The sequence below is a fragment of the Colossoma macropomum genome, unplaced genomic scaffold (genome assembly GCF_904425465.1).
Source record: "Colossoma macropomum unplaced genomic scaffold, Colossoma_macropomum, whole genome shotgun sequence".
Classification (NCBI taxonomy): Eukaryota; Metazoa; Chordata; class Actinopteri; order Characiformes; family Serrasalmidae; genus Colossoma; species Colossoma macropomum.
The window spans coordinates 29,062,623-29,083,359 of record NW_023494791.1 but is presented as its reverse complement, the minus strand read 5'-3'; positions in this window follow the sequence as shown (position 1 = coordinate 29,083,359).

Sequence of the window (20,737 nt, the reverse complement as noted above, 5' to 3'; positions counted from 1 at the left end):
CTAATACAGATATTAGTAGTCTTAAAACTGGTCCTCACTACAGGAGGCTTGAGCCAGTTTTCACCCTTCCAACAATTGCAAAATGCATCCCGATTTCAGGCTGGTCTTAAACAATTTTCCCAGATTGTTATCCTGTGGTGTGGGGTGTGTATAACTGTAAATATTAAACATGTTCAATATTTTTGACTCAGCATCCTGTACTGTGGGGGAACAGTGACTGTCTCGTATGAGAAAGTGGTGTCAAGCATGAAAGACCTTCAACCAATGACAAACAAGCTGGGTCACATTTCGATTTTTCTTAATATGCCCTCGCCAACTTGTTGACCAGTTTATCTGTTGTGACCTGCCAGAACATTCTCTGATACCACGCAAAGAACAGCTGACCAAGCTGACAGATAATGTGGGCCAACAAGCTAATGGTAAATACATCAATGATACTCCAGTTTCTGTATTATAATGTGATTTATATGATACAAACCAATCAGCCATAACATTAAAACCACCTTTGTATTTCTACATTCATTGTCCATTTTACCACGTATCACCTTATTTCCACTTAGCATACAGGATCACTTTATAGTTCTACAATTACAGACTGTAGTCCATCTGTGCATACTTTGTTAGCCTCCTTTCACTGTTCTTCAGTGGTCAGGATCCTCACAAGACCACCACAGAGCAGGTACTATTCTAGTGGTGGGTCATTCTCAGCACAGCAGTGACACTGACCTGGTGGTGGTGTGTTAGTGTGTGTTGCGCTGGTATGAGTGGATCAGACACAGCAGTGCTGCTGGAGTTTTTCAACACCTCACTTTCACTGCTGGACTGAGAATAATCCATCCACAACATGCTGTTGGCTGGATATTTTTTGATTGGTGGACTCTTCTCAGTCCAGCAGTGAAACTGAGGTGTTGAAAAACTCCATAGTAGTCCCTCCACGTCACACAGCCTGCTGAAAAAAAACATAGAAACCATTAAATGTTTCTGGTTATTCCTGTTGGCTGTGTAATGTGATTTGTTTTTAATAGATGGGTTGATGTCACAGTGTAAAATAACCCAGATAATTCTAGACGCATGCACATGTATGTATGCATATGTAATGGTAGTCCATCTGTTCTAATGGTCTATTTTCAGCAGAGTAGACACACAGAAGGTGGACTCTTGAAGCCCAGTTGATTCAGTTAAAGAGTTTCGTAAGTAGATCAAATCCTGAGTAATATTAAATATATTTAATTTAATTATTTAATCTAAAACCTAAGCATCTAAACTGGTGTCATTTTAAAAAAAAAATGGGTGCAGTTGCATGCCTTGTCCAGCAGATGTTGCTAACGTGCCACATTTCGAGAGTTAAGCGATAATCATTTTCTCAAGTGACTGATTCAGTTGGTTCAAAGCTTCAAAAAGCCTTAAGTGTCCCTTCACTGAGTACGTCACACCTCTAACCTGATACCGTTATCAATTTTACCATTTCTTCAGAGCAGCCTATGGGGTTGATCATGGCTCAGTCTTAAACAGTCATAATTTATCCTAAATAAAAATTCAGTACAAACTTATTATTGTTTAATTATTGTTTGCCTTTACTTTTGGCATTTTAGGATATTACAGATGGCCCTTACATAAAGTACTTGCAGGTAACTTCCAAACTGACCACATGCAAAATTATAATTGACACACCGCTCAGCTAATCACAGTGGTCTCTAAACGCTCCTCTATCAAGCAAAGGAAAAGCTCTAATAAACTCTTCAGAACTGACTAGGGGTGCGGGAAAAAATCGATTCTTAGATGCATCGGGATGCGGACGTGAACGATTCTGAATCGATTCACAAATGTCAAAAATCGATTTTCTAAATATTTAATTTATAACGTAACGTTGACGGAACGCAAAAGGCGGAACTTGGAAGTGGGTAAGTGCAGCGAGGCGCCGAATGTAAATGCGGTACTATTTAAGGTGGAACGGGACAATTCAAAAGAGAAACTGACTTCATCTTCGCCACTTTTTAGTGTTTGACAGTCTCGTTGGAGATTTAACGTACCAGGAAACCAACTGCGGTGCTTATAAATGCGAATAACACATCGCTGCTATGCGACCTGCAGTCTGCGGAGTCGTTGCGAAACAGGGCTTTCTCGCTATGTTGCACACGACCCGTCTCGAAGATATTTCACTGACACAGCGACCCCGCCCCCCTCCCGTCTGTACAACGAGACCAAAGTCATAAAGTCACTAAAAACGGGTAGGACGGCTGTAACATGTGCTGCGTGGTCATCCATAACCACAGGATCTTATTTCACCGTAACTGCGCATTTTATCGCAGATGAGATGACTGTCCTGATCAGTTGGAGGACAGAGTTGTTTTTACTTCATTTCTGAAGCTGAAAAGTTTGGGATTAATCTATGTTGAAGACCAGACACAGTGGTTCAGTATCTAAACTATTAACAGAAAAAAACATATCCTGGCTCTAAAGTAAGCTCAACTTTTTAAATAATGTTACAGAAAAGTGTTATCAGTTAGCTAAGTACTTAGCATCTAATTTATCAGCTTGATAAATCAGTCAGATTAAACAGGACTATACAGCACTCACATCTATGATTAAAAAGATTAAAATGAATGCACTTGCAAATACTTTGTACTGATTCATCAAAGTTTGCTAAAAGGTCTTGTGTAACAGACAGGAGTGTACTTATGTTCCCAGTATGATACATAAAGGGTATCTATGACAGAGTTCCCAGGGTCATGGTTAATGTCATGGGGTCATCTGAAGTCTTACAAGGAAAAAAATCGAGCAGATTTTTCAATATGAATGCATTTGCCTTCAGCTAGCCTCAGTGAACTAATTAGCTAGCTAAGCAAACTTCAAACCATTATTTGAGAAATCAGAGTGTAGCATGCGTTAATTTTCTGTATAATTGCTTTTTCAGGTTTAAGGGAGAGTGCACTGACCTTTTTTGTTGTTGCTAGTTGTGTAGCCCTAGCTCGCTAGCTAGCAAGTTAGCAGAATGAAGTAAGATCCTTGGGATTGTATAAAGGGAAATGGTCAGGCTAAGTTGACAGGAGCATGTTAAAACAGTACTGAAACGGAAGCTGGATGTTGAGGATGTGTTCAGGGATTCATTGTTAGCATGAATGCCAAATCTGGAAATTTGGTATTTGTGAAGATCAAATAAAATTATGAGTAAAACTTTTAAGTGCTGCCTGTCACTGAATAGATTCTAATTCATGTTCAGTCCGAGTTTGTTTTAATAAGAGACTCAGTTTGGAGACCACATGCACATAAAGACAATTTAGATTTTATTTACTGAACAAATAACATCTGAACATGCACTCAGATGTTATACATATGTTACTTATATAGTTAGCTATGATGAGGAAACATGATTGAGGTAATATGGGAACATAGAGCTATTTCCCATGAAAATTTCAATGTGGGAACATAGGGCCTGAATATTCGGAATATTCCTAGAAATTTAAATGAGAAAAAATAAAGGCCCGGTAAACATAGTATCTTGGGAACATAAGGCCAGAGGAACAAAAGGATGACCTCTAACAGACGAGTCCTCCTCAGCATCTAATGTTGCTCTGCCTAGCTTCAGGGTTAGCTTTAGCATTAGCTGACCTGAAAGGGTAGCTTCCATTGCTAAAACATCCTCCTTACTGGACATGAAAACCTTTCGTTTTAACATTACATGACTAAAGGATTTCCTTGGTTCAGTTAATATAAATATATTTTACACTATCCTTTTTTGTGTGTTTGCTTTTAAATTGGCCAACATTCATAATTTTGTCAGTTCTCAAACATCTTCATTGAACATATCATAATGCCATTTATTTTTGAAAGAAAAATGTTTTAGATGTACTCTACTGTGTGATTCAAAATTTTCCTTTGCAAAACTGAATTTTTCAGTCAGTTAGCGCAAGTGTTATGGATGACCAGATAGTCTTAACTGAAAGTTTGACATACGTAGCAACAAGAACTAAGAGAGACAGCGCTTTATTAGAATTTTTCTAAGAAATGTTCAGTGTGTCGGAACAAAACCTTGTGTCTCTAAATGATAACTTCACAGGAGAAGGAAACAACTTACTTTTAATGTAAGCCAATGGATCATCTTGGGTCATTTCTTTTGGTCCATTCCTCATGAAATGTACACAGAATGTAAAGAGCAACAGGCATTTTCAAATTTTGTCAAAAACTGGAAAATGACAAAAATGGAGATATGAAGTTTTGTTCCAACAGTAATGCATTTAGAATCAGCCATTGCAGGTAGCCTGTTAAACCATTAGGACCTTTTAGATCATGATTTCAACCCATTAAAAATACCAGATACCACACATTGCAAAACCGGTAAGAACTAACAGAAACACAAGGTTTCCTTTGGGTTTTTTTTAGCAGGTATCTAGTATAACAGTGATGGAGCTAGGGTGGTGGTCATTAACGGTAGCTATACCTACTTTTTAGGTTTCTTAGAAAAACACTTTTTGATATCTCTGTTTAATTCTGTGGTGTTGTGTTTCAGCACTTTGTCATTTCTCTAACCAATCTGCAATACCACAAACCTGGAATATCATGACTGTAGTGTATTTACTGCATCAGCCACTAGGGGACAGAGCTACAACATCAAACACTACTTTACCTGTGACTATTAAAGTACTGGTCAGAGGTGACACATTGCTTTAAACAGTTGCAGTGTAAATGTAAAAAGTTACAGTGTAAAGTTAACTAAAACTTCACTGCTGACTTCACCTTGTTACCTGTTTTCTGATGCTGACAGTGCAGGTTTATTTCAGTCTTCAAGATAGTTGCTACTGCTGTTTTTAGCCCTGTGTACTGTCTATTTTTATCAATTACTGACTCATACATTATCAGACACCACATAAGCAAGTCTATTTGTGATTACTTAACAACTCAACAACATTTGAGGCAAGCATGTGGTGATTTAGGCATGCAGTTAGCACCATGCTAATTGGTGGGGAGTACACTTCCATTCATTAGGCTTGTAGCCGTAGTGCAAAATTAAAGAAGTGAACTTAGTTATTTGATTTTCCACCAAAATATTGTTTTAAGCTAGCACTAATAAGGAGAATAAAGTCAATAATAAAGTCCCTAAAAGCACATCAGCAAACTCAGCCCTTCTTTTGGAGGATGTGGTCTTATGCTGTGCTGAGGGACTTTTAACCTTTTACATTAAAATGCTAAACTATACTTTATTTACATTTTAGTGACCTATCATTTAAAATACAGGGTATCTAGTAATGCCATACCATGCTTATATGATTTTTACAACACATATACTGCTTTTTGTTGCAAGGGCTGAATTAATTCTGCAGAGAAATCAAGTTCAACAAATTAGTGCTGAATTGGCCCAAGTCCAAACTAAAATTAGACTATACTGGAAAACAAACTGACAGCTGGGATAGGCTCCAGCACCCCACCGCGACCCAGAAGGATAAGCGGTTTAGATGATGGATGGATGGATGGATGGAAAACAAACTGGTTGGGAGGAATGAATAAAGGAATGTGCAACACATCAGTTCACCCTGAGTTAGGTTTACACAGTCACACTTAAAACAGCAGTGGCTAGCTTATTTTATACATCAGCAACTACTGCAGAATTATACTGTAGTATTAGTAATATATATAGTGAGATTAGACTCTAGTATTGTATTGCACAATGTTCATTATGCAACGTATTGGACCAGTATTAGCTGGATATAATGATACATTAGCTGTAGTATTGGAGTGTAATATTAGTAATATATACTATAGTATTGAAGAGATACTGCAGTGTAAGAGTGTAGTATTAGTAATATATGCCATAGTAGTAGTGATATGTGAACTTTACATTTACATTTACATTTACATCATTTAGCAGACATCATTTAGATTGTAGTATTAGTAATATCTACTATAGTATTGAATTTACATTTACATCATTTAGCAGACATCATTTAGATTGTAGTATTAGTAATATCTACTATAGTATTGAAGATATGCTCTAGTATTAGAGTGTAGTATTAGTAATATATACTATAGTATTGAAGATATACTGCAGTATTAGTGTGTAGTATTAGAAATATATACTGTAGTAGTAGTGATATGTGAACTTTAGTATTAGATTGTAGTGTTACTAATTATACAATAGTATTGAAGATATACTCTAGTATTAGAGTGTAGTATTAGTAATATACACCTTATTGGTGATGATATGTGAATTTTAGTGTTAGATTGTAGTATTAGTAAAATACCATGTAGAATTGTTAGATATAATGTAGTATTAGACTGTAGTATTAGTAATGTATAATGTAGTGTTAGTGATACATGAGCTGTAGCAGACTGTAGTGTTAGTAATGTCTGTGACTAATGTAACAGGCCATGTATCACTAATACCACAAAAGTCATAGGAAAATGACACTGTTATAATAAACAGCAGAATGTGTACATCTGTGTATGCTATAGTGTGTGAAACCCTAATACTACAGGCTTTGTATCCTTAAAACTACAGCCAATTTTACATGCATATACTGCACTGCTTTGTGTCATATTAGTGATCCTTCAAGCTTTTATCTCTCTTCACATTGGTGTATTGTAAGGATAACAATACTGTAATCTAATGCCATTCAATTTTAGATTTATTTGTGTAGTGCTTTTCTGACTGTCCTCATATAAAAGAGAAAAAGTGTAATACTCTTTATGGAATCAGATATGCACAAATGATTCAAACAATTGCCTTTCTGACTGTCCTCATATAAAAGAGAAAAAGTGTAATACTCTTTATGGAATCAGATATGCACAAATGATTCAAACAATTTTATTGTTTGATTGACAGTACTTATAGTTTCTCAGATGTTTAACAGGGATACCAAAAATTACAAAGAAATTTAGGTTCTTCATAGTAGTGATAAACACATTTGTTTAAAAGACAGACACTTACCATTTTCAAAGGCAAGACATCAGCGGATAACATAAAAAATTTATTGTCAAGTTGGTTAAATGCTGTATTATTTCATATTCTGGTTAAAATGACACTGATTTGTACTTTTAGGGCAGTTTTTATGCATTTTAGAGAGTTTTGAAATTTTTTTTTTTTGGCTAGAAACTACAGATGCAGTCTGGCAACCCTGAAGCCTAGGATGACAATGTCAAGGAAAAACTCCCTAAGAGCAAGAGGAAGTAACCCTGAGAGAAGGCAAGCCTTAAAAGTGGAACCTATATTCCTCTGGTTGACCCCGGATAGCAAAACTGTAACACAACAAGAGCAATATGACTAAAGAATGAAGCACTGACAATGAATATGCAAGAGAGAATATTTACTAAAGAAAATAAATGCGCCTGTCATTAAACAGAAGAATTTAGATAAACTGATGAAAACTGATGTTTACTGTTAGAAACCTGCTAGAGTGTCAATAAGAAATAGATTTATGACAACCATATACTACTATTAGAAGCCTATTAGAGTGAAAATAAGAATGAACTGTAATGAAGTGTAAAACAAGTTACTACTGTTAGAAGCAAATCATAACACATTAGTATGCATATGTAAAGAATTCAGTACAGTGTGAGGCAAGTGAATAATATCTATGATTGAATAGTTCTCGGTTAAGTCTGTGCAGTGACTAATCTCATCAGCAGGGTGAATTTGTTATGGAGGAGGCTCCATGGTGGTCAAACTGGTCTGGAGGACAAGCTAACAGGGGCTCCCCTTCAAGAAACACACTATACGACCAACAGTATGTGGACACCTGACTATCACAGCTAAATGAGCTCGTGGGATATCTCATTCCAAAACCATGAGTATTAATATGGATCTCCTTTAAGAGAACACGTTTCCACTGCTCCAGAGTCCGTCCAGTGGCAGCGTGCTTTACACCACTCCAGCTGACCTGCCCATGGAGACCCATTTCATGAAGCTCCCAATGCCTTGTGCTGTTGTTGCTCCCCTCCCAGAGGCAGTTTGGAACTCTATTGTCAGAGATTCAATAGAGGAAGGTGATTATATGCACTACATGCTTCAGTACTTGGTGGTCCTGCTCTGTGAGTTTGTGTGGTCTACCACTTCATAGCTGAGCTGCTTCCATTTCACAATAATAGCACTTACAGTTGACCAGGGCAGATCTGGCAGGAGAGAAACGGCATCAATGGGACAACATCTCAGTTTACCATAATTCTCTTCATAAACCCTCAGATCTGCACCTTTCATCTAACAAGAATAATTACCAAAGTCTTGACTAAACAAGGAGGTTTAGCCTAGACTTAGAGACTTTGTCTGAGTCCCATAACCTGGGGGGCTTTATATGAAAAAGCACCTGCTGTAGCTTTTATTACTAGGTACTAAGAAGGAATCAACACAAATGTCAATAGCAGAATATTGTAATCATAATTATACAGAATTTAATTAGCAGCCAATGTAGTGCTGGTAATACCGGACTGAGATGGTCAAACCTCCCAGTTCTTGTAAGGACTCTGTCTGCAGGCTTTTACTGGAACATCCAGACAGCAGGGCATTGCGGTAGTGACTTTGAGGTAATAAAGACATGAACTAATTTTTCCTCATCCTGTAGAGAGTGGATTTCTAAACTTAGCAATATTAACAATAGTAATGCTAGTACTGAAGAAAGAATAATATTAACATTAGAGTCTAACAATGTGGTCCGATTATCTTTAATATTACTGTGTATCACTACTAACTAACACTGCAGACAGTTCACTAATACTTCACTTTAATACTAGAGTTTGTATAGCATTGAGGATATAATTAATATAATCAGTGACAGTAAAGTCATTGTATATTACAGTCTATATTATGAGTCTGTCAACACAGGTTGCTGTTGTGATGAATGAAAGAGAAAGGTAAGAACCTGTTGCTCAACACCATGTAACCAAACAATAGAGACACACATACACTCATACAGTTTGGAATGAAAATATGTTATTGAGCTCTTTCACTCAACAGTGATTACGTAAAGTCCTGAAAAAGTGACCCTAGAGATAAAAACAGACCTGAAGTACCATATAAATAAAAATAAATAGAAAACAAATAGCTAATTAGTAGTTATGAAAAGACTCACTTTTTTAACACCAGTTACTTACTCTCATACTACACTTACACATTAGTGTCATAGTAGATACAGAATAATTCATGGTAGTTACTGAAAGAGTTAGTTCTTAGTATTTACAGAATAATTCATAGTAGACGATTTGATTCAATAATTTAGAATTATTTTTTAAAAATTACAAAAATATAATACAAAAGTATATTTAAAAAAAGGATATGAATAAGTATGCACAAATATGACTGAAAGGACTATTTACACACTAGTGGAATACAGAAAATAAAATACTGGCAAAATGCTGGCACTGAAGAGCCTGGCACTTAAAGCTGGGACTACCAAGAGTACGCGTCCTAAAGGCAGGCACTACCAAGAGTGAGAGTCCTAAAGGCTGGCAGCTACCAAGAGTGAGAGCCCTAAAGGTTGGCACTACCAAGAATACAAGCCCTAAAGGCTGGCACTATCAAGAGTAAGAGCTCTATAGACTAAAAAATATCAAATGTAAGAGTCCTAAAGGCTTGCACTACCAAGAGTAATTTTATTTTAGCCAAAAATGAGAGCATACTTTATTGAATATTATTATAGTCAATTAAAATTAATTTTAAAATTTCCAAATTCAGTTCAGTCAGCACCTCCAGATCGATGCATTTTTACAGTCTTAACAGAAAGATTAGCAATTCTTCTGATCATGGGAGATTGCAGTGAAAAGGATTTCCCTGCAGATTGACGTTGGGTGGAGAGAGCTTTCAGCTGTCAATCAAACACTGATCCCGCCCAGGTGCTGCATGCCACAGGTGTCACGCTGTCCACCAACTGTACACACTGTCAGTGAGGCGGAACACAGGAACCGCACCCACACACACACACAGCAACCCCACCCCACACTCACCGCTCACCATAAATATTGACTGTTTCCAAACAAGCTTTACTTCTGTATCTAATCCCTCTTCTTACAGTGTGCATTGCATTGCACTGTGACGATTTCAAGTTGAATTTTCATACCTGCACATCACCACCTGTTTGAATTTCAGTTTGATATACAGCACCAGTAAAATGTTTTGACCCACCAAACTGAATGTATGTTATTTCATAAATTAAAAGACATTTTGATCTAAAAGCAGATGCTGAAATGAACTATCAAGAGTAAAAGCCTTAAAGTCTGGCACTATTACAAGTAGAAGCCCTGAAAACTGTCACTACCTAGAGTAAGAGCCCTTGCTCTGATAAGGTGAAAGATAGAGTGAAGCTGCTCCTTTTAACTTAGAAGAGCTAAATGGTGCCATGTTAGAGAATAATGGAGACACACAATAAATAAAGGAATATTACATTCATTTCATTAACTCTGTAATTTTGTTTACACTTAGAGACAGTTACAGACAGCCACATATGTCAGACACAGGCACACAATGTTTCATGCAGAAACCTTTTAGTTTGCTTTATAAGTAGCCTTATTTTATCCGATTACTATGACTGGCACTGCGTTGTTATATTAGCTCCAAGCTATCAGTGGTGTATGTTCATATTTAATGGAAGCTTACACTGGTGAGCAGCATATCAGTATATATCTTATACTATCCTATATGTGTATAATGTAACTGTACACAACACATCTTTTGTTATTTGTAGTTATATATTATGTATTTTACATTTAGTATCATTCAAAGTGGAATCATTTGAATGATTTTGGAATCATTTTCAAAATTTCCAAATGTGAAAAATAGCTTTTACAGTGTAGATGAAAATGTAACAAACTATTTATCAAAAGGTATTCTTAGATGCTTATTCGAGATTTTGAGAATTCTATGAACAAGTTATAAATTATTAATAAGTTATTGAAAGATGAATGATAAACATTGTCTACATTCATTTTTGTCAATTTATCTGTCTTGAGATTTGATCACCACTTTTCTGGACATTACATTTATTAGAACTTGATCAGTCAGTCTTCTACTTCTGTTCACCAGTTAATATAAACACATTTAATATCACTACACTATAAAGTTACAACAAGTATTATAACGTTCTAGACTAGATGCATCTTAATAAGAATCATTTTATATATTTATGTACAATCAGAATAATTTTACTTTGCCAAGTGTGTTACACATTTTACGAATTTGCCTTGGTGAGTGTACTTTTGTATACAAAACAGACCAAACAAGTACACAGACTATGGAAAATATTCAAAAGAAATTAAAACATTTAACTAACAGGTAAATAAAATAAAAACAGAACAAATAGAAATGAAATGAAACAAAAGTCAATGTGAAAGGAGCTAAAAAGAGATTAGTATGTCAATACGTACAAAACAAATTGGATTCATATCATCAAAAACAGTGCTTCCGAACGTTTTAATGGTAATGTATACACAGCTATATGCAAAAGATGAACACCATCAGTCAAACTAGTTTTGTTAAATTTTCTAAGTGAAAATAAATTAACACTCCCCACCAGGCAACAAACTTTCCTTCAAATTGCTCAATTGACTAGCACATCGGAAAAATTAAACCTAAAATATAAAATGTCCCAAAACTTTTGCACAGGCCACATTTTATGTTTTATTATTTTTCCAATATGTTAAATTTAGCAAATAAACAGAAATCGTGCATTAAAACCTGCTGAAATGTGTTTTCTGTAAGGATGTGTTAACTTATTTACACTTACAAAATCAACAAAACATGTAATTTAACCAAGAGTGCCCAAACTTTTTCATACAACTGTATAAATACATATAATGTTGGAGAACAAGACTCTTATTCTGATGTTATAAATACTGTAGAGAGACGACGGCCATGAACCGGACACACACTGCCACACAGACTACCCCCAGCGGAGCGTATGTGCGTGTGTGTTGCTACATGCCCTCTCACGCTGTTCTCACATATTTTCTCTATTGAGCGTACCTGTCTGAGCACTCATCACCACACACACTGCTGCTAATACCCGGCCTTTCAGTTCCACTGAAAAGAGTGTGTGATTGCAGATGACAAATGAGGCGGCAAGACGAGTCAGACTGCAACAGGCTCAGGTGTGCTAGCATTTGTGTGTGTGCGAGTGTGTGAGAGAGAATGTATGTGGTTTGAGGTGAGACCACACAGTGTGTGTGTGTATGTGTGTGTATGTGTGTGTGTGTGTGTGTGTGTGTGTGTGTGTGTTCTTGTCTAACTATACTTCAGAGGACCACATGTCTTCACAATGATAGGACATGACATTTTTGCTCAAGAGAGGACCATTAAAATGATGTTGTTGTATTGTTTGGAAAAACCAAAAGAGCAGATTTTGCCTTTGGATACTGAAGTAAAGGTCACAGTTAGGTTTGAGTGTAGGTGTAGCATTATTTGGCTACAGTAATACAAAAATGAATAGAAAAAATGAATAGAAACCTATGGAAGTCCTCACAAGTATAGAAAGACAAATGTGTGTGTGTGTGTGTGTGTGTGTGCAAGTGGCCGGTGCTAGTGAGCACAGCTGTCTGGTGTGTGTCCAGTACTAGTAAGAGCAAATGTGTGTAAAGAAATTATGTGTGGTTTGAGGTGAGACCACACATTGTGTGTGTGTCCAGTAACAGTACAGCTAAGAGCTCTACTGTATAACACTATAGACAGAGAGCAGAAGAGTAAAGGTCGGATGTGCAGGGTGAAAAAGAGGAGGGAAACAGAAGAATAAATGAGAGTGCGTGTGTGTGTGTGTGTGTGTGTGTGTGATGGATTTCAGGAATGTCTGTGCGTGTGAGAGATGGCTAAACCTGAGAAGATTCCACTCCTTACACACTGTACCTGTCTGGCTCTGGGCCAGATGGCCAGAAACTTCCATCCATCTATCTAACCTAATATATATACAGTTCTGTGCAAAAGTTTTAGGAACCTGAGAAAATTATATTTAAAAAGCTGTTTATCTGGTCAGTGAGTGCTTATTTGTTCAGAAAAACACCAATATTACAATAAATACAAATAACATGAATAGTAGTAGGCAGCCCAGTATTAACTGTAGTTATCATATGTTTTGGTTAATCAGTACTTTATTATGTTACATCAAATGTGCTTGTAATGTAATTTAACAAATCTATGCAACATGTAGGCGCTTTGAAGGGAAATCTGGAACCAAACTTGAGACTAGCTCACAAGTAAACTGCTTTTTTTGAAAACAAGAAATTTTTGTTACTTTTCACTATATTCATGCTTATTGCATCTATTCTAATGACATATGGTGTTCTTACAAGCAAAAACACACTTTCTGCCCCAGTGAATGGTTTTAAAAATGGCACTTTTGTACCTAAGACATTTTTGTTGATGCAATAATGAATAAGTTGGGGAGAATGATACTCTGAAAAACTAAACAGCTTAAAATATACATTGCTAATCTATTTTTCAAACTATTGTTATATTAATATTTTGAACACAGCTCTATCAGTAAGCATTGTTTTTACAGTTACAATCCTATAGCTAATTTATAGAATCAATTATTCATTAAAATAAAATCAGGTGATGCTGATGATGAAATTTAACAAGTCAGTGCAATGGCTGGGTGCAACATCTAACATCTAACGTCTAAGCAATATATTAATAACTACTGGAAAAACATAATTACATTTACGGTATTTACAATTATTGGTATTTGTTCAATATTTATTCTTTATTTGTATTCGTTCTTTGTCATATAGTGTTTTACTGTCAATGTCATGTTTTTTTTCCTGCCATATTCACCCTTTTGATATTCATTATCAACTCCATAGAGTTACACTTACTATCCTCTCTCAACCTAGCAGTGACACTGATGTGTGTAAAACCCTAACAACACTGCTGTGTGTTGTGCTGGCAGGGGCCCCTGCCCCATGAAAAGATATCACATTGGGCCCCACCATCTACCATCACAGGCCACTCCAACCCTGAAAATATAACACTGTGCAGACATGCATGCAATAGTCTGCATACAGTGGAATTCACAAACTAATACCAGGAAATGTGCTAAAAGTCCATCTTTTACAAAGTTTAAATGGAATTTTAATAGTAAAATTCATGAATGCAACATTTAAAAAAGGAATTGTGGAAAAATGATTACAGCATTTGAATTCTTATCATTGACAAGGATTTAATCTTTTTTCTTGTTTCATAATAATAAAAAGCACAATGCCTCTCACCTCCTTCTTCAGTTGGGAGCAAGCTTGTGTCTTTGGTAAAGGTTTGTGGATGGGGGGACAGAGCTAGCTCATTAGTAGGGGTACAGGGATGGGGAGACAGGGCTAGTTCATTAGTAGGGGTGTGTGGATGGGGAGACGGCTAGTTAATTAGTAGGGGTATGGGGATGGGGAGACAGGAATGCTGAGCCTGAAGCTGTATCTGTTGGGTCTGGCACAAAGCAGCGGCAGGGACAACTGATTCAGTATGAATACCTGGCTAAAGGTTTGCCAGCAATGATTAAAAGAGGAGCAATATATAAACACAGAAATGTAAACATAATGTGAAGATATTAAATAATTGTTCGGGGCAAAAGTACCCTATACTATGGACTGAGCTAAAAGGTTTATTTCCATCATTCACAGACTACACCCACCTTTCTTTGTGAAAAATAGGGTGATACTGTTATCCTTTCTTTTCTGTCTCCCATCTTTTTTTACTTTCTTTTTGTTTTTGGAAGCCAGATTTTTCCTTAGGAATCTGAGACATAATGCTCCACCGGCACTCCGCACTCGCAATTCACTGCAAAAGTATTGTTCACCTAGTTTGGGAGCAGGACCGAAACAGTTAATGTATAAAGGAGTGTGTGTGTGTTAGGGGTTGGAGGGGGAGGGTTTGATGGGGGGGCAACACAGGAGCTCTCTGCATGTTTACTTTTTGCCAAAACAAGAAAAATATGAGTACACTGTAATGATGATATGTTAATAATTTAATACTGAAAAAGTGACCTAATGTTTTTTTAGAGCCCCTGTCAGTCACAGGACCTTGTGCTGCCCTTAGGATTCTGTTGGGTGGATATTTCTGGTTGGTGGACCATTCTCAGTACAGCAGTGAAACTAAGGTGTCTAAAAACTCCAGCAGCACTGCTGTGTCTGATCCACTCGTACAAGCACAACACACACTAACACACCACAACCACATCAATGCAGTGTTGAGAATAATCCACTACCCAAATAATACTTGCTCTGTGGTGGTCCTCTGGGGGTCCTGACAATTGAAGAACAGGGTAAAAGGAGGCTAACAAAGTATGCAAATATATTAATTATTGAAATCTAAGTTGCTGGCATGAGGTCAGTGGCTGGTGTAAATTCAATGAGTGCAAAGCTGGTGTTCTTCACCCTCAGCGTCAGCTACAGTAGTGCACACACTCCAGGCAAATTAGCCCAGCGAAGCACCATTTGTTGTGCAAATATATTAGTATATTCAAACTAATCCACACAGACATGAGTGATATGGCTGAGAGCTACACACACACACACACACACACACACACACACACACAGACACATATAGTAATTGTAGATTCTTTTGCACATTTTGCTGAGCTGAAGCCTATATGTTTTTGTGATTTGTCTTTTAATCATTTAAACAGCAATAAATGATGGAACCCAAAACAAAAAAGATTTGCTGTGATAAGGAACACACAGTGTTAGCTGCATTAACCTCATTAGCTCCAGAGCTAAAACCAAAGAAGCAAACTTCAGTCACCAAACGTGTTTTGGCTGATGCACTGCATTTGGGGTAATTCCATCAAGGCCACTATAACAAACTTAGCTAATGTAGCAACAGTTTAGCAGCTAATGTTAAAGTTTCAGCCTCAAGGCTCTTGAGAACACTGCATGAATGCCCCTTTAAAATGTTCTGGCTGGTGATGTGTCTAATTCATAAGTTTGGGTAACATGGAAGTTGCCAAATGTTACCACTTTGTTACCTGCCCAAGTGCAACTTCCTTGTGGTAAACTTGGTAAAATTATTTAGTGTATTTAATTCATGAGGTCCATTCAAATGGCCCACAATACCACATGATCGCAGTAAATCAAGCTGGCATTGATTCATGTCAGTGGATTCAAATTGTTCATGTGTTAATTTACCAGTTGTCAATAACCATCCAAGAACACAAACAACCGGAGGTTAAAGTTTGGTGACATACGTTTTCTAACTTTATGAGTTAACATGGACAGTAAGAGAATGTTGTCACAATTTGGTGATGTAACATTTCTGCGTCATGAATTGACAATCAATAATAATCGATTTGGTGAAGCGCTGATCACAATCATCTCAATGCAGCAACAGAGATGGTAATTATGATTTGATGTTGCAACAATTTTCCTACTTCATGAGGACTGTCCAAATGCACCATTACAATGTAGTTACACCATGATGACAGTTTTTGCAACATTATAAGCTGTAGTTACGATTTGGGGATGTCAATTTTAACTTTACATATTAATGAAGACTGTCAGGATGCTCTGAGAGAATGTAGTTGCTCTTTAGAGACATTACCATTTTTTGCAATATTTGATGGGAACCATCTGACTGCACCATCATAGAAAGTAGTTACAACTTGAGCAGTTAGTGACAGGCAGGTGGCACATACCAGCCATGCCTTCTTTTTTCTTCACTCAAATTTCAACCGTTGGTGCTGCAAAGCCGCAAGATTACAGACGAAAGCTGCTGAGAGTGATGGATTCAACCACAGCTCACACTGGAAAATGGACAGCTTACAGAGTCACTACTGTTGCTCCACAATGTCAGGGCTGAAAGGTGTCACCTGGTCTAAAGCTTGCTGAAAACTGTGAGCTTTCTATGCACAATAGATAGATAAATAGAAATTGAACTGCATTACTGTGTTACTCCTGCATTACTAATGCTTTGTTGCACTGTTACTACTGTGTGTGCTGTGGCTTCTTTTGCAAAAACATCACAGCATTTGATGTATTGCATGTAGCTAAGAGGATACACTCACCATGAGTTCAAAATCATACAGTTCCCAAATAACCAGGATGTGCAGAAAAATTAAACAAGGATTTTACAATATCATACGGTTTCCAAATGCACAGAGTTAAAAAGTTCAGCTCATCTCTCCTGGTGAATGTGTTTTAAAATTGAAAGTCAAAATAATTCTGATGTATTATGTCAAAATTAGTCTTTTTTCTTAAAATTACTTAATATGTCAAAATAATCAACAAGTGATGACTAATCATTTTGACTCAAAATCTTGAGAAGATAAGTCATAATTTTGATAGTCATAACTTTGACCAGAGAAAAATAAAAAATAATAATAATATTTTCTTCTTTCTGGCAGAAACAGGCTTTCATGTGAACCATTTTGCAAGTTAATTTGATTGGAAGTTCTTAGTAGATAACCTGCTAAATTGCACCCCCCCCCTCCCCACCACCAGCACAAAGTGTCAGCAGACTCTCAGTAATCAGTCTCTTTTAGTAAATCTGTCCCTTTTTCTGAACTTGTCTTGAAGAGAGCCTCACTGAAAGCTAGAGTGTAATTTGAACTCTTGTCCAAATGCATCAAGGTTCATTCAGTGCATTGGGTTGGAGGAAGGGAGCATCGGTGCCAGTGTGGGTAGAAAAGGTGCAGTCTGGAAGCTGTAAGTCATCCAGGGCAGCCCCACCATTCCACCCACACACTCTATTGTTTGATTGTGAAAGCTGTTTCTCCACTTTAGAGACTGCCCTTAGGCACTCACACACAAACACGTACACACACACAACAAGGCTGGATGCCAGCTGACAGCGTGTGGAACAGCATTTCGGTTGGGCTTTAGTCACAATATTAGTCAAATGCTTGTCTACAGCATTGGGCTTTTTCTTAACCAGCATGCACCACACACATAATCAAAACGAACCGCATGTAAAGCAGGAGGTGAGTCCAGCTGCTGCTGAACTAAAGCTTATGGAACAAAAGGCTGGAGCTCATCTAAACACCACAAAGCCACCGTCCTTATTTATGCCTTTCTATGGCTTTGCGATCTGCGTTAAACTGTAATTACAGGGTATCTACAATAGGGACTACATTGGCACCCTTCTAAAGCAGCAAGTGTTTATCTCGGTGCCAAAGCAGACGTACAGCGATGCTTTGAGAAGATCGAAAAGGCTTACAAAGGCTTCATTGTGCGTTGAAAGTGGGTCATTTACTCCTGTAGCGTTAGATCTCCACTTAGAGGAAGAAAAATAGTCACCAAAAGGTTTCAGAGAGCAGGAAATTAGCTCAACATGAAAATCAGAAAGGCTCCACTGTGAATGATAATAAGGCAAATCCGCACTTCTGTGGGACAAGAATGGTGTGTGTGAGAGTGTGAATGTTTGTGCACAAGCTGAGGCTTGCACTGACTCGGTGCCATAAGAACAGGTAATCCAGCGGTGGCAGTGATTGAGGAGATACAAATCCCGCAGTTAGAGACGCGCAGGTGGCACATACCAGCCAGGCCTCATTTTTTTTCTTCACTCAAATGCCAACTGTTCATCCTGCAAAGCTGCAAGATTACAGATAAAAGCTGTCAAAGGTAATGGCTGCAATCACAGCTGACACTGGACAGTGGATGGCTTACTGGGTCACTACTGGTACTCTATGGCAGGGTTGAAATGTCTCACTTGCTTGCTGTGGGCTGTGTGCTGTCTACATGCACTAGAGATCTGGACAACTGATGACCAAGGAATGCATATGTGTACTGTGTTACTGTATTTAAGTATTGTTTTGGAAGATCATACTTCACTCAAGGATTCCCTTACAGAAAAGTCAAAATGTCACATTTTTCACATATGTATTTTTTAAGGGTGATTGAAAGTGAATACTTGCACACAATTACATTAAGTACATTAAACAGGCAGCAGCAGAGAGATCTGCTGCTCAGTTCTGCTGAAGTGGCCGAGGAAGAAGGCAGGTCACTTCTAGCCATACACTTTCACCTGACGGTTGGCACTAACACTGCACCAACTACCCCACAGCCCAGCTCAGTGTAGCACAAACAACATGCGCACATCATCAAGCTAAGAACAACAACTTATTTACACAAAATGTCTCCCCTACCCAGAACACAACACTTCCCTGAAGGCCTCCTCGCATGGCTGCTCTGCATGGCCACATCTCCTGCACTCCCACAGTAGCACAAGCCAGTAGATGAATGCTACAATATTTTTAGATTGTGATTGCAGATCTACAACTCAACTTATTTGCTCTTACTTGAGTGATTTCCTTTATTAATATTTTACTTGTACTTAAGTGTATTATCACTGCGGTAACAGTATTCTTACTTAGGTAGGGGTTTTCAGTACTCTTTCCACACTGCCAGTGAGTGACAGCATGTTAAGCTAAATTTTTTGTGTGAGAATTTATTAGTTCAGGATAAAGTATCTGGATAATCTCTCCAAATTCCCACAGACAGTTTGGACTGAACAATAACAACATGTATACAGCAATGTTTATTAGCAGGTTTTGTTATTCCCTTAGCGTGAGGTGGATTGAAACAGGACTTCTGTTCCTGAGGGAGCGCCAGGTTCAGACAGTTACAGAAGACCATTGCAAATCATTTAAAGTACAAAATCTCCTCAGGTAAAACTAATCCAGCTCCAATGGGGCTTTACACAGCATAACACTTTCCAGAGGCTTACCGCCTTTCATAAAACTTTAAAAACCTTTGACAACCTCCGAGTCATCTCTCCCTGAAGTGCAATGTCAGCTTTTATTTATATATTTATTTATCTGTGAGAGGTATATTATCTGTCAAATCTAAATTTCAACTGTTGACATGAAGCACTAAGCCTTCTGAAATATGTTTGCTCTTTTAGTAGCTTGTACATGAAATTCTGACAACACTTAAGCAAATGTGGAGCCAGTGAAAGACAGCATACTGACTGACAACCAGAGAAAACACACAGCTGAGTGCTACACACACACACACACACACACACACAATTTATTTAGTTTCTACTGAGGACGTTTCAAATCCACTTTCAGAGTGATCTAGAGGTTGTGAGAGAATCTGTAAATAGTGCAGGTCTCTTACTGCCCAGCAATAGTATTATAGGCTGACTGATACACATTCCTATGAAGTACAGCTACACTACTGACATATGGAGCAGTGGCCACATAGTTATGCTATACGCATTTCCATTGCTATGCCACAACTATTTCCATGGTTATGTTATACTTGTTTCCATGGTTACGCTACACTTATTTTCACTGCTATTGCCACAACCATTTCCATGGTTATGCTACACTCATTTCCATGGCTATGCCACAACAATTTCTGTATTTATGTTGCACTCATTTCTATGGTTACTCTACACCCATTTCCATAAATATGTTTAGACGTGCATGAATCATGAATTTACCAAACCTCTTATCACAGTCTATGATATAGACCAAATCAGAATGTCTGTAAACATAATAGTAGGACCATTGACTTGGACCTTGACTTTAAACTTACCTGTACTGACTCAGGACTTGAATCAAGACTCAACTATCTTGACTCGGGACTTGATTCAGGACTTGAGTGTCAAGACTTGAAACTTACTTGTTATTTGCAAATTAGTGACTTGTTGCCACCTCTGGCAATAACAGTAACATTTTGTTGTGTTTTGAGGCTCTAATATCAAATGTACCCAAGTATGTAAAAGAGAGTTTGACACAAGGTGATATAAGCACATATAAGAAACTTACACCATTAGCATTTATGCTAGTGACCACAGAATGAGTGTTTTTGCTTTTTGTGTTTTAAACTCGAGATT